Here is a 10755-nt window from a genome sequence, read left to right on the forward strand (position 1 = left end):
GGAGAAGCACACATGAGGACACGTCATTTGTTGACTGATCAGTTAGTGAGTTTACTTCAAGGATGCAGATGTTTACTACCACAGAGGAAAATATGATGTTATATTGTGTGTTACAATGCACAGGCCATGTAAAATACTGTGACTGGCTGTCAATTTTTTTTTTAGCCGAGTCACACGCACAGAGTCATGGTCATGTCAGCATTAAAGTAGTATTTCTCCAGTATGCAAGTATGTACGTGGGAAATGCACAACCAAGATTAAGGAGGTATGTAGTCCCACTGATTCAAATTCCATGAATTTGCCAGGACGTGGTAATTATGAAAAATTCAGCATTTTGAAGAGCAGAAACTCCCAAGGACAGCAGACACAGAGGGAGCATGCAGCGAGGATGTCCAGGGAGCCGCACTGACTTAGTAACATAAATGAGGCGACTAAGCACTCATTTTAAGAAAGAAAAAGAGGGCAACTATAAGGAAGTTAAATGCACGATCGGTAAATCATGTGATAGATTGTGAGCCCAAATTAGATCAGTGATACAAAACAAAACTGCCCAGCTCCTTAAATTTGAGCCTTGACATTTTTCGGATGGATGAAGAAGATACACCTTCTCAGACTAACTTATTTTGCTATAGCCAAATAATATGTTATTTAAGAAAGCATTATTGCAGTGTTCCCATTTACACTGTATGTAAATCTGCATTTCGAATCAGCTCATGGCAGTGCTTAAAGAGAACTCCAAAAAGTTGATGTGATTGGATTTTTTTTTCTGAGTCTGAATGTTCTCAGATTTGTCATCACTGTTAATACTGTATACAGCTTATTAACATATTTTACTGTATATTTTATCTTTGAAGAAGTAGGAGTACAACACTTTAGCATTTACCCACATTTTTTACAGTTTATTAAGCTGCAGCGAGCTATATTTAGATGGTTTTATTTATTTATTTTTTCAATGCAGGCTAGTCAAACCCCAAACTATCAAGATTCAACTGCAACAGTCTGCTTTAAAATGACCTGATTTGAGAACAGTTATTAAAGTTCTGTATTCAACGCATGTTGGATACCATTTGGTGTCAAAAGATGTTTTAGTTCAGTCATTATTGAGGATTTTGCAACGTGTTAATTCTTCAAAACTTGGCACAACGACTACACGATGACATAAACAAAGATATTATGTCTGATTCCTTATGTTTGTACATGTCTCACCGTGAGACAGGGGCTGTTTGTTTGTTAACTGGACTTTCTTTTACGGCATGTTACATGTTACTCAGTTACTGCGAGATTCACAAAATACAGATCATTTAAAACAGAGGGATGTGGCTTCAGAGCTTTTACAGCACCCATATTAAGAATGCTGTGCCATAATTGACAGTATAGTACTTGGGAGTACCTTAACTGAGTCCCTGTGTAAAACTCAGAGGAAACCCTGTGCTGCTGCATCACCACATATCTCCATATCTTTTTCTCCCTTCGTTTCTGCAGCCACAACCCTGTGACCTCACTGTAACTGCAATGCAAATGCTGAATCACGTCAGAAGGTTAACTCTGACGCCCTTTTCCAAAAGAGTCACATCCACCTAACAAAAGTACTCCCACAGACGCCAACACTAACAGGAAGTCTGTTTTTAGTAGGAAGTTGACACTTTCTAATATTGATAGAGAAGGTTTGTCTCAGGTGAGCTGGTAGATATAGCTGACATTACAGTCCATCTGCTATGCAGAGCCATTCACCCTTACAGCATTATATACAGAATGAGATGATTTATGCTTAAAACCTGAATAGGTGACAGTTTGTCAGAGAGACTGGAAATGATATTTTCAGCTCCTCGGCATCAGCATTAAAGGGTCCCTATAGAGCCCAGTGTATGCGATGTCACATTGTGATTTTTCTTTTTTGCTTCCTGCTAAATATAATATAGCTTCTTTTCTTTTTCCACCTTTGTTCATTTTGATAAAGATCATCTTCAGTTTTGTTGACAGTGGGACACTTGTCTATATTGATATTATATTCATTGTTATTCAGGCGTAAGTGCAAGATAAACACTGACTTTGAGTGTCCAAATGGATGATCGGTGCAGTAATGATGTTGAGCTGGAATGCCAGTGGCAAGACAAAGTCAAGGCAGTTTATTTGAGAACACTTAACCACAGACTACACTTGTAGAGACTCTTCCCACAATTGCAATATATGAGTCAGCCTATTCAGAAAATAGACTCTGAGGTGTTTCTCATTAGTGAAAAAAACTCTCTTTCTTCTTCTCTTTTTTTTGCCTACATTTAGCTTTCTTTTTTGTTCTAAAGGTTGGCAGGCTAAATTGAGAATCCTATGAAACACTCTCTTAAGATTGCCAAAACAAGTTAATCAATAGTCTTCTTGGAGAAATACCTATCCTGTCAAAGATTCTCATTTGTAGTGAATGGCAAAGTGGAAGGATTGCCCACCACTAGAGTTCTTCTTCACTGTCAGGCTACTAATAGATACTGTATTAGTATGCCATTTTGAATGACAATTTTGGATTTAGATAGATTGAATTTTATTGTTCGTTGCAGTGATAGCACATGTGGCAGGCTCTTGTTGAAACTTGCTAACTGACTGTATGAAGGTATTTCACGTGTCGGTGGGCTGAAAAGCTTGGACCGTGTAGTGGAAATGCATTATATCAGGAGTACGATAGCTACAACTGCTCTTTGCTCAAATGGTGACAGGATGTAGCCAGAAGCAACCCAGCCATAAAAAATGTGTAAAAGATGTAGGCTTTTTCAAACGGATATATTTAAACTGTACATTTCTTTATGTTAAATTCAGATTTCAATATATGCTATTAGTCTGGTTAGGTTTAGGTAGAAAAACCACTTGGTTAGGATTAGGAAAAGTGCATGTTTTAGCTAACCTGATCATGTTGCCACAAACACAGCTGGAAATTGTCACGATGTTTTGGTAAAAATAACCAGTGTCTCCAACACTGGTCTCTCACTTGGCAGCTGTCTCACCTTGTTTTCACAGTACCACCCTCCCCTTGTCCTCCTGATGCAACGCAAGTAACCTATACATGCAATCTCACCGTGATACCGTATTGTATGAATCGCTCTGTCGTATTTTAGGTAGCCTTTTTAAAACATTGGCCAGGGGACTACAGAGCCTGTGTTTTATTGATTTGCACCGCCCCTTCTCAAAATAAACTATTATAATACACATAAAAAATGTTGATATGAAACACAGACATTTAATTTATCTGTAGTTTTCAGAAACTTACAATGTCAACATTTTATTGTGGTGACTGGGCTGCCACCTTTGTCACCTTCCCCATTTTAGAAAAATCCCTTTACCTCCACCCTTAGCTCCTGTTTTATTCTTTACTGAGCTCTTCTCTATGTCTCGACTCAATTACATTGTTTGGACATTATGATTGAAACCTGCACCTATCACTATAAGGCAGTGGCCTTTAATATTGACAATGTAGGCTAAGAAATATGCTAGGATAAGAGTTGGTCCGTACCAACAGTGAAGGCAAAATTCAAGGTATTGTGAAGCAAGTTATGATGCATATGTTGTCTCTCCATAACCCAGCTGGCTGACTTCCAACGCACCTATAGTCCCAGATGTTACAGTATGGAACCTCTGAAAGTATGTTTGATTAGCTCCTAAATCAAAACTGAAACAGCATGTTGAAGCCCTGTCTTTACGTACAACTCATAGGGTCCCTGCCATGAAAAATACCCACACATTCATATATTATCTTCTGCGTTAGCACACCCATGAAGTTCCAGCTGTGCTATACCCCCTTTACCTAAATCAGAGCGAGATTCCCTGTGAATATTTTATGGAATGTAATTGAACAGTGCTGTGGCACCGCATTAAAATTAATGTCATGTTTGTGTCTGCTGCATATTTTCACCCAAATGATTGTAATGGAAATGATCATGTGCCTGAGCCTGCATATAAAGAGAGAAGCCGCTCCTCAGCTAAGTGTCTGGGATGCTAATAGGGAGATGTTTTATGGCCTGAGACACACAGAGGAAAGCAAGGGAGGTGTAATGGCAGGATATACTACACCCTCTCGGTGGAGCAGACACCTGGCTCATTCTCTGCATCTATTCCTCTTGTTTTGTGACTCATCCCTCGTCGAGATGGGTATTTAGGGGACGTTGCACCAAATGTTAAACTGAACACCAACATTCCAGGAAAAAAACCCGGGTTTCCATCTAAATGTGCTGCATATTTAAACAGAATTTTCAGAGAAAATACAAGTTAATGTGGGTTCCCATCCTCTATCATTATGTAAATATTAGCAGCTGGATGCACTAATTCTCCAGTCAGGTGGTGTGAAACGACTGCAGAGGAAGTGGGAGCAACGAGATTACACAATTAAAAGACCACCAGTCAAACCACAAATGGTGGAAAACCATCGAAAAGACATATTAGGATAATTTAAATGAACACTGAAGTCTGTTTGGTCCTCGGATGTCTGCTGTTTTTCATCTGCATAAGTCACATGCTTCATGTACATCATTAGTTCACTGGATCTTATTCCATTGCACATTTTGCTTGATTGTTAAACTTTTCCTGCGTTCCAGAGGCGGATAACTCCATTTATCTTTTTAAGTGTAAATTGAAATGTTTTTTTAGGTTAGATGTGAATGAACTGTTCCCACTTGCACTCATGTAATCCTCCCTTTTTCATATTTGAATATATTTTTCCTGGTTTAGATTTTTTTATTATGCCTATGCATAATATGAATACATAAAAAAATACCTAAAGCGTGCTGTTGAATATACTTATTGCTATTTATATTGATCTATTTTGATAGCAGATGAAGCTGAAATGATAACCCACAATGTGCTTTACTTTTGTGATAACATTACAAAAATAATGGTTGGTTTATTTTGGCTTAATTTATGCAATAATAACTGTACATTTTCAAACAAACAGTCATATTAAAAATGTATATATATATATATATATATATATATATATGTGAAAAAGCAACCACCCACCCACCCGAATGTACTGCACATCACCATGCTAATTGTTTTCCCTTGTAGATGCTGCCGAACTATCTAGCAAAGTGGGGAGGCATGTTCAGCGATGACAACCATATGGCTGTTATTATTGAATGAATACACAGTAGCGCCTCATTAAACACAAACCCAACAGAGTCTTTTGTCACTGCAGCTAACAGGGGCTGCCTGTCTGGTGCATCGTGGGTCCAGGACGGGCAAGTCTGTGCTGCAGAAGGCCTCCCCTGGCACGCCGCTCCATCAGTAAGGCAGAAAACAGATGGGGAAGCAGTGGGTGGAGTGCCGCCAAAGGCCAGACAGGCTTCGACTTAAGTACATACATGTGGGCAGAGATATGTTGTGGCATGCAAACATTTTAAATAATGAATCATGATAATACTGAAAATTACGAGCGGCAGATTATTTCAATACTGTGCTCCACAAAGTGCCTTTGGGAATTTATTTATTTCTTTTATGCACAAGTCCTCGGAGTCTCTCATACTAAGATGCCGGCACTGCGATGGCCAGATGTCCCTTTTTAGGCAACAGTTCAGTGTTTGTTTTCTTCAAGGACACCTGAGGAAAAGAGACGTCAACAGCGGCCTTGTGAAATATCCTTGAGCAAAGAAATATACAACAGTTTTGAGTATGTACGCAGTCTTTTCATTTATCAGCAACTGATGATGTATCAACACTGACGTTACCTCTGGAAGTTTGCATGAAGAAACTTTTCTTGGCTGTCACCACAACACCATTGTTTTTAGGAATCTTTATTTACTTATTCCTGAACCAATTAAATTCTCTTTACACTCTGGCCTTCCATCCAGCCATCCATCCATCCATCATCTGAAACCGCTTATCCTTTTCAGGGTCACGGGGGGCTGGAGCCAATCCCAGCTGACATCGGGTGACGGCGGGGTACACCCTGGATAAGTCGCCAGTAAACACTATGACCTGTTTTATGAAAAAAAAAAAAGATTCAGCAAAAAGTTCAGGAATAAATAATAAATTAATAAATAATGGATGAACAAATTTGATGTTATGGATTCTCTATAATTCCCTTCAGTTGAACTATCTAAGGCAAATTGGGCAAAAGCATTAATAGGGAAAACAACAAGGAGAAAAATGTTCCCATTCATATTGTAAAATCCCTGACGCCTGTTTTGTGATGACTAATACGTTTTTTTCTTCACATTGAGAAAACTCTCGAGCTCTTTTGCTGAAGGCCTCATTAGCTGAAATATACTTCACCTGGTGTTGGCAGCTTAGGTAATTAGAGCCTTGCAAAGCCCAACACTTCAGCTAGAGAGGGTGCGCCAGCGAGGGCAAACCTCAGTGCTGATCTCCCCTTCAAAGTCTAGACAACTGGTTTGTGTTCCCATTGCTCTACTCTCCCTATCCTCCAGAAAAAAATAAGATGCTCATTTACTCTCAGTTTTCTACCTTAAACCCCAGTTAAGTTTGGGATTTGAGGTAGTTTATTGTTTAATTAGTTTAATATGCAGCAGACGGCTCCTGACTCATGTATGACTCTTGAGGAATTTAGACTTTTTGATTTAAAAATGAAGACGTCAGCGTGGAAGAGTCTCTGTCCCTGTCAAAAGGCTGAATGCAATGGGACATAAACTTGTGTACCATACATTATTAAGTGGGTGACTTAGCCACACAGAATATATCTGGGTGCCCTTGATGGGATACTTCAGTCAAAAGCATTATAAACACTATTTACATAAGCTGAAAAAGAATACCCCATGTTCAGCACTTTTAGAGACTCAAACAGGGTGTTTTACTCCTTTACTCTTCCTGGGGCCCTATGTCCTGCCTGTTTTAGGCCTAGTCCACACGTATACAGGTATTTTTGTAAAAAAAAAAGGTTTTGGAAAAGATAAATATAAATCCATTCCTCAACTCAAATACTCCAATATCATAACATGCACTCCAAGTTCACATTTGCTAATGATGCTACAAACACTGATAAACGTGGGTGTCTGCATCATTGTTTCCATAAATCTCAGTTTCTGCCCATCCAGGTGTAACCCCTGAAAACAACGTTTTTTAATATCTTACCCTAGCAGGAGTTTTCCAAAAGCTCTGTTTTTAGTGAGCTGAAATGCTGTTTACATGTGAACGGAAGGACAGTTTTGTTTTTTTTAAGACATACCCATGTTCATGTGGACAGGGCCTGAGATGTTTCCCCTGCCCCAACACATCTGACTCAAATGAAGAGCTTGTTATCGCGCTCTGCTGAAGCCTGATAATGACCTATTAATTTGAATCAGGTGTGTTGGGGCAGGGGAACTTGCAGGGAAGTGGGCCTCCAGGACCAGGATTGAAAAACACCGCAGGAGGGTGTATGAACCTATTAAAGGTTAATGTGAAAAGGAACAACTGTGTGTTGCGTGTTCACACGTGGTATTTGTGATACCTTTGCCAACCTTTCCACAAAATCTTGTACAAGTCTGTGGGTCTATTTGGAAGTTATGTGGGTTTTTTTTGTCTCACAGTGAGAATCCAGAGTCCGACCATTCAACAGTCAAAACTGTTCAGAAAACAACTGAAGGGAAGCTGCAGTTCCATGACGTCCCAGTTTGCACCCCTTTATTTGACTGAGAAACACAGGGAAGGTAGACTTTTTAACCTTGCCTTTGTGAGGCACACAGCCACACAGCTAGAAACCTGGCAGAAGTATATGACTCAGATTCTAGTTTAGACTTCCAGGTTCAGTTATTTCCTGCTGCTTGAAGCACTGCCAAAATTAGACCTTTCCTCTTTTAAAGCCGATCTGGAAAAAGTAATCTATAACTTTACATCAGAGCACCTTCACCACTCTAACTTCAGCTATCTGCAGTGTGAGCAAAATACTGCAGACTGACTTTTAAACAGGACGGTATTTTTCTCCATTAGAGCTTCACAACACTTGCTCCTGTCAATCAATCTACTGTATGGGAGGAATCGATTTTTAGAGCCGTTAGTGCTAAAACAGGGCAGATCACTATAACCACCTTTGACTCCCTGTGTGCCCTTTACAGAACTTTTTAGAAAAGACTTCTAATGAATAAGAAACATCTGAATGCACTCCAAGTCTGTAACATCTTCTTCAACAGTGCACAGTACCTGGTAAACCTACAGTACGGTATGTAAAGCAGCTAATTAATTATCCTGCTTAATTATTCTGATGCAGGATGGTCTGTATATTCCACACGTACCTGGCCCATTAAAATCATAACAACTCGACAGAAGTAATAATTATGGACATATTCTATTGAAATGCATCTAGGTCAACTGACCAGGCAACAAGGAACAGGAATAAAGTGCCTCATTTAAATAGTATTAGCATTTGTACAGTAGTGACCACTTTGTCCACATACCTTACGTGCAATATGATGGTGTTCCTAATCATATCTATGAAAATGAATCTTTTGAAAAAGATTTTTGTGGCAAAGGTTTTGTTTGCAGTGTGTTTGGGATTTAGCAAAGAAAAATGTGTTGATGATTCACAAGGTGCAAATTTCAGAGCATTGGAAATGTTGGAGAAACCTTGAAATTCACAGTGCATGAAGTCTTTTTCAAATCGAACAAATAAATGTGATTATACTGTTGGTTAGGTATTTGAGCCATACTCTATATAGATGCTTGAAACTACTGCCTTGCTCTGGCCTGTGAGAAAAGCATGTGTTAATCACTGTCACTCTGCAGTGTTACGTGTACAATTGAATACCTATTTCTGACATTCAACTAAATCATAGCTCCAAGTGCGATACTTGCTTGACTTAATAATAATTTCTAATATTCCATACATTACACTATTATTTACCATTCATTGCATTCACACTATCATTTTGTTTTCTTTTGTCTGAGCCGATGTAGAGCCAATGTAAAGTTTGTTTGGATCCTTTGGTTTCACACCCTCCAATTACTTTCACACCAGTTGCCAGATGTGTTAAATAATGTGCTTGTGTTGTGAAAATAAATGTTACTTTCAATTTATTAAACAAAACAGACACATGCAGTAATAATATCCATACCTCATCCCATGCTACCCACACAATTGTTTGAGCATAACCCTTGATAATCTATACTGTACTGGATATTTGGTTAGACGGTAACACTTCCAATCTTTAAATATAATTGACTACATTTCACTGTTTAGAAATGCAAAAAACAAAAGGTGTTTGGTGAATGTTTTGTGGGGAGGAGTGAGCGGATATAGCCACTGCTCAACTGATCAGAGCTGGCCAGTTCTTGTGTAGCGAGTGGTGTGCAGAGCCAGACCTTCTGGAAGAATAAACTCCCCAAGTGACAGTGATTCTGCTCTATTCTGGAGCCCTTTACCGACGGGAGGAGAGCTCAGAGGTTACTTAAATTTTTTTGGGATTGAAAAGTAGATCTTCACTCCTGATTATCAAACTGATGCAGCACTGATTGCCAGAGGCGACCTCCATTGCCGGGTGTTAATGTGCTGTAATGCTGACTGGAGCTGGAGGGGAAATGTATATTACTGCATGAATGTAACATTACAGCGTTTAATGATTGACCAGAATTTACACACACAGACACACACACCCTCGGTACATGCCGATGCATTATTTGTGCGAGTATAAATTTGTGAATAAACACAAATGATTCTCCGGTAAACTCGCATAGCTGGTGGTGACCACACCAATGCTGATGAAAATCTATCTGACGTGACTCAGGCACAAATGTTCACAGCCGAGGTAATGTTTTAGTTTTATTCAGGTTGCATTAGTCTCATTATCTGACTCCCTTCTTCGCACTCTTCTCTCTTCCTGGAACTCTCTCCCGGAGGTATAGCGACTGGTAACCAAATGCATTACCTAGAGTAAACTTGTGAATTTCTCAGTTTGAACATTGTTTGAAACTTTTAGGAGTATGCAACTCAAAAAAGAATATATAACAAAGGTTTTTGTTGTTTTTGACATTTTAATGCATAATTCTTACATGTTATAGCTTTAAAAGAAGGAAGGAAATCAGGGCACCTACATTGTTAGACCTACCTGTTCCCTCTTGGTGTGAGTTTGCGTAATGGTACCTGCATACCAGAATATTTTAATTTGAATTGACATTTACCATCTATTTCCCCTCTGAATCTTATTGCTCATTCTTTATATTCATAAGAAGTGATAATTTAAGGACCAAATCTGTAAGTGCTCTCCGGAATAACACTCATTTCTGGTTTCCCCATTATTGTAACGCCTAAGCAAAATGCACTATCAAAATAACAAATTCGTTATTGGGATGTGGACGTTGATTAAAAGACAGTTTTTTTCAATAATTATGTCACCAAAACTGTAAAGTATGCATGTCAGTTTGTAGGATGTAGATTGTGTTTATTTTGTTTACCTGAGCCATTGCACACATTAGCATCTCTCCAGGAAGGGAATCCAACAGGGCAATGTGATAACAGTCAACTGCCTCCACATCCCCACTGCATAATTTACACCTGCATTTACATATTTTTTTTTCTATGCTAACTTAAAATATGAGTCATCTGGTGCCCTGTCAACTCAAAGTAGATGGATTTGTCACTAATTTGAATAAAATGTCACAATAGCTATTTTCACACATTTCTGATTCATTCCTCATTTCTTTTCCCTTTTTCTTTCTTCAGTTTGTCCTCACAGCCTCAAGTTTGGTTTCCTAAGTTTGGAATAAAAAAGTCGCTGTAGTTTATACTTTAATCCGTCTTTTTAGTGGTCATAAAAACATGATGAAACGGATTACAGGCTTTACAACATT

General features: G+C 38.8%; 1 long non-coding RNA gene across 1 annotated transcript; it reads right to left on the reverse strand.

Annotated features, from left to right (window-relative positions):
• Window positions 1–5491: 5491 nt before the first annotated feature.
• LOC311258412 lies at window positions 5492–7223 on the reverse strand. The gene is made up of 3 exons (XR_014622733.1): window positions 7160–7223; window positions 5703–5952; window positions 5492–5574 (listed from the first exon to the last, which is right to left on the reverse strand). It is a non-coding gene; the product is annotated as an uncharacterized lncRNA (long non-coding RNA).
• Window positions 7224–10755: the final 3532 nt, after the last annotated feature.

The sequence above is a fragment of the Pagrus pagrus genome (assembly GCF_965226575.1).
Source record: "Pagrus pagrus genome assembly, chromosome: 6".
Lineage (NCBI taxonomy): Eukaryota > Metazoa > Chordata > Actinopteri > Spariformes > Sparidae > Pagrus > Pagrus pagrus.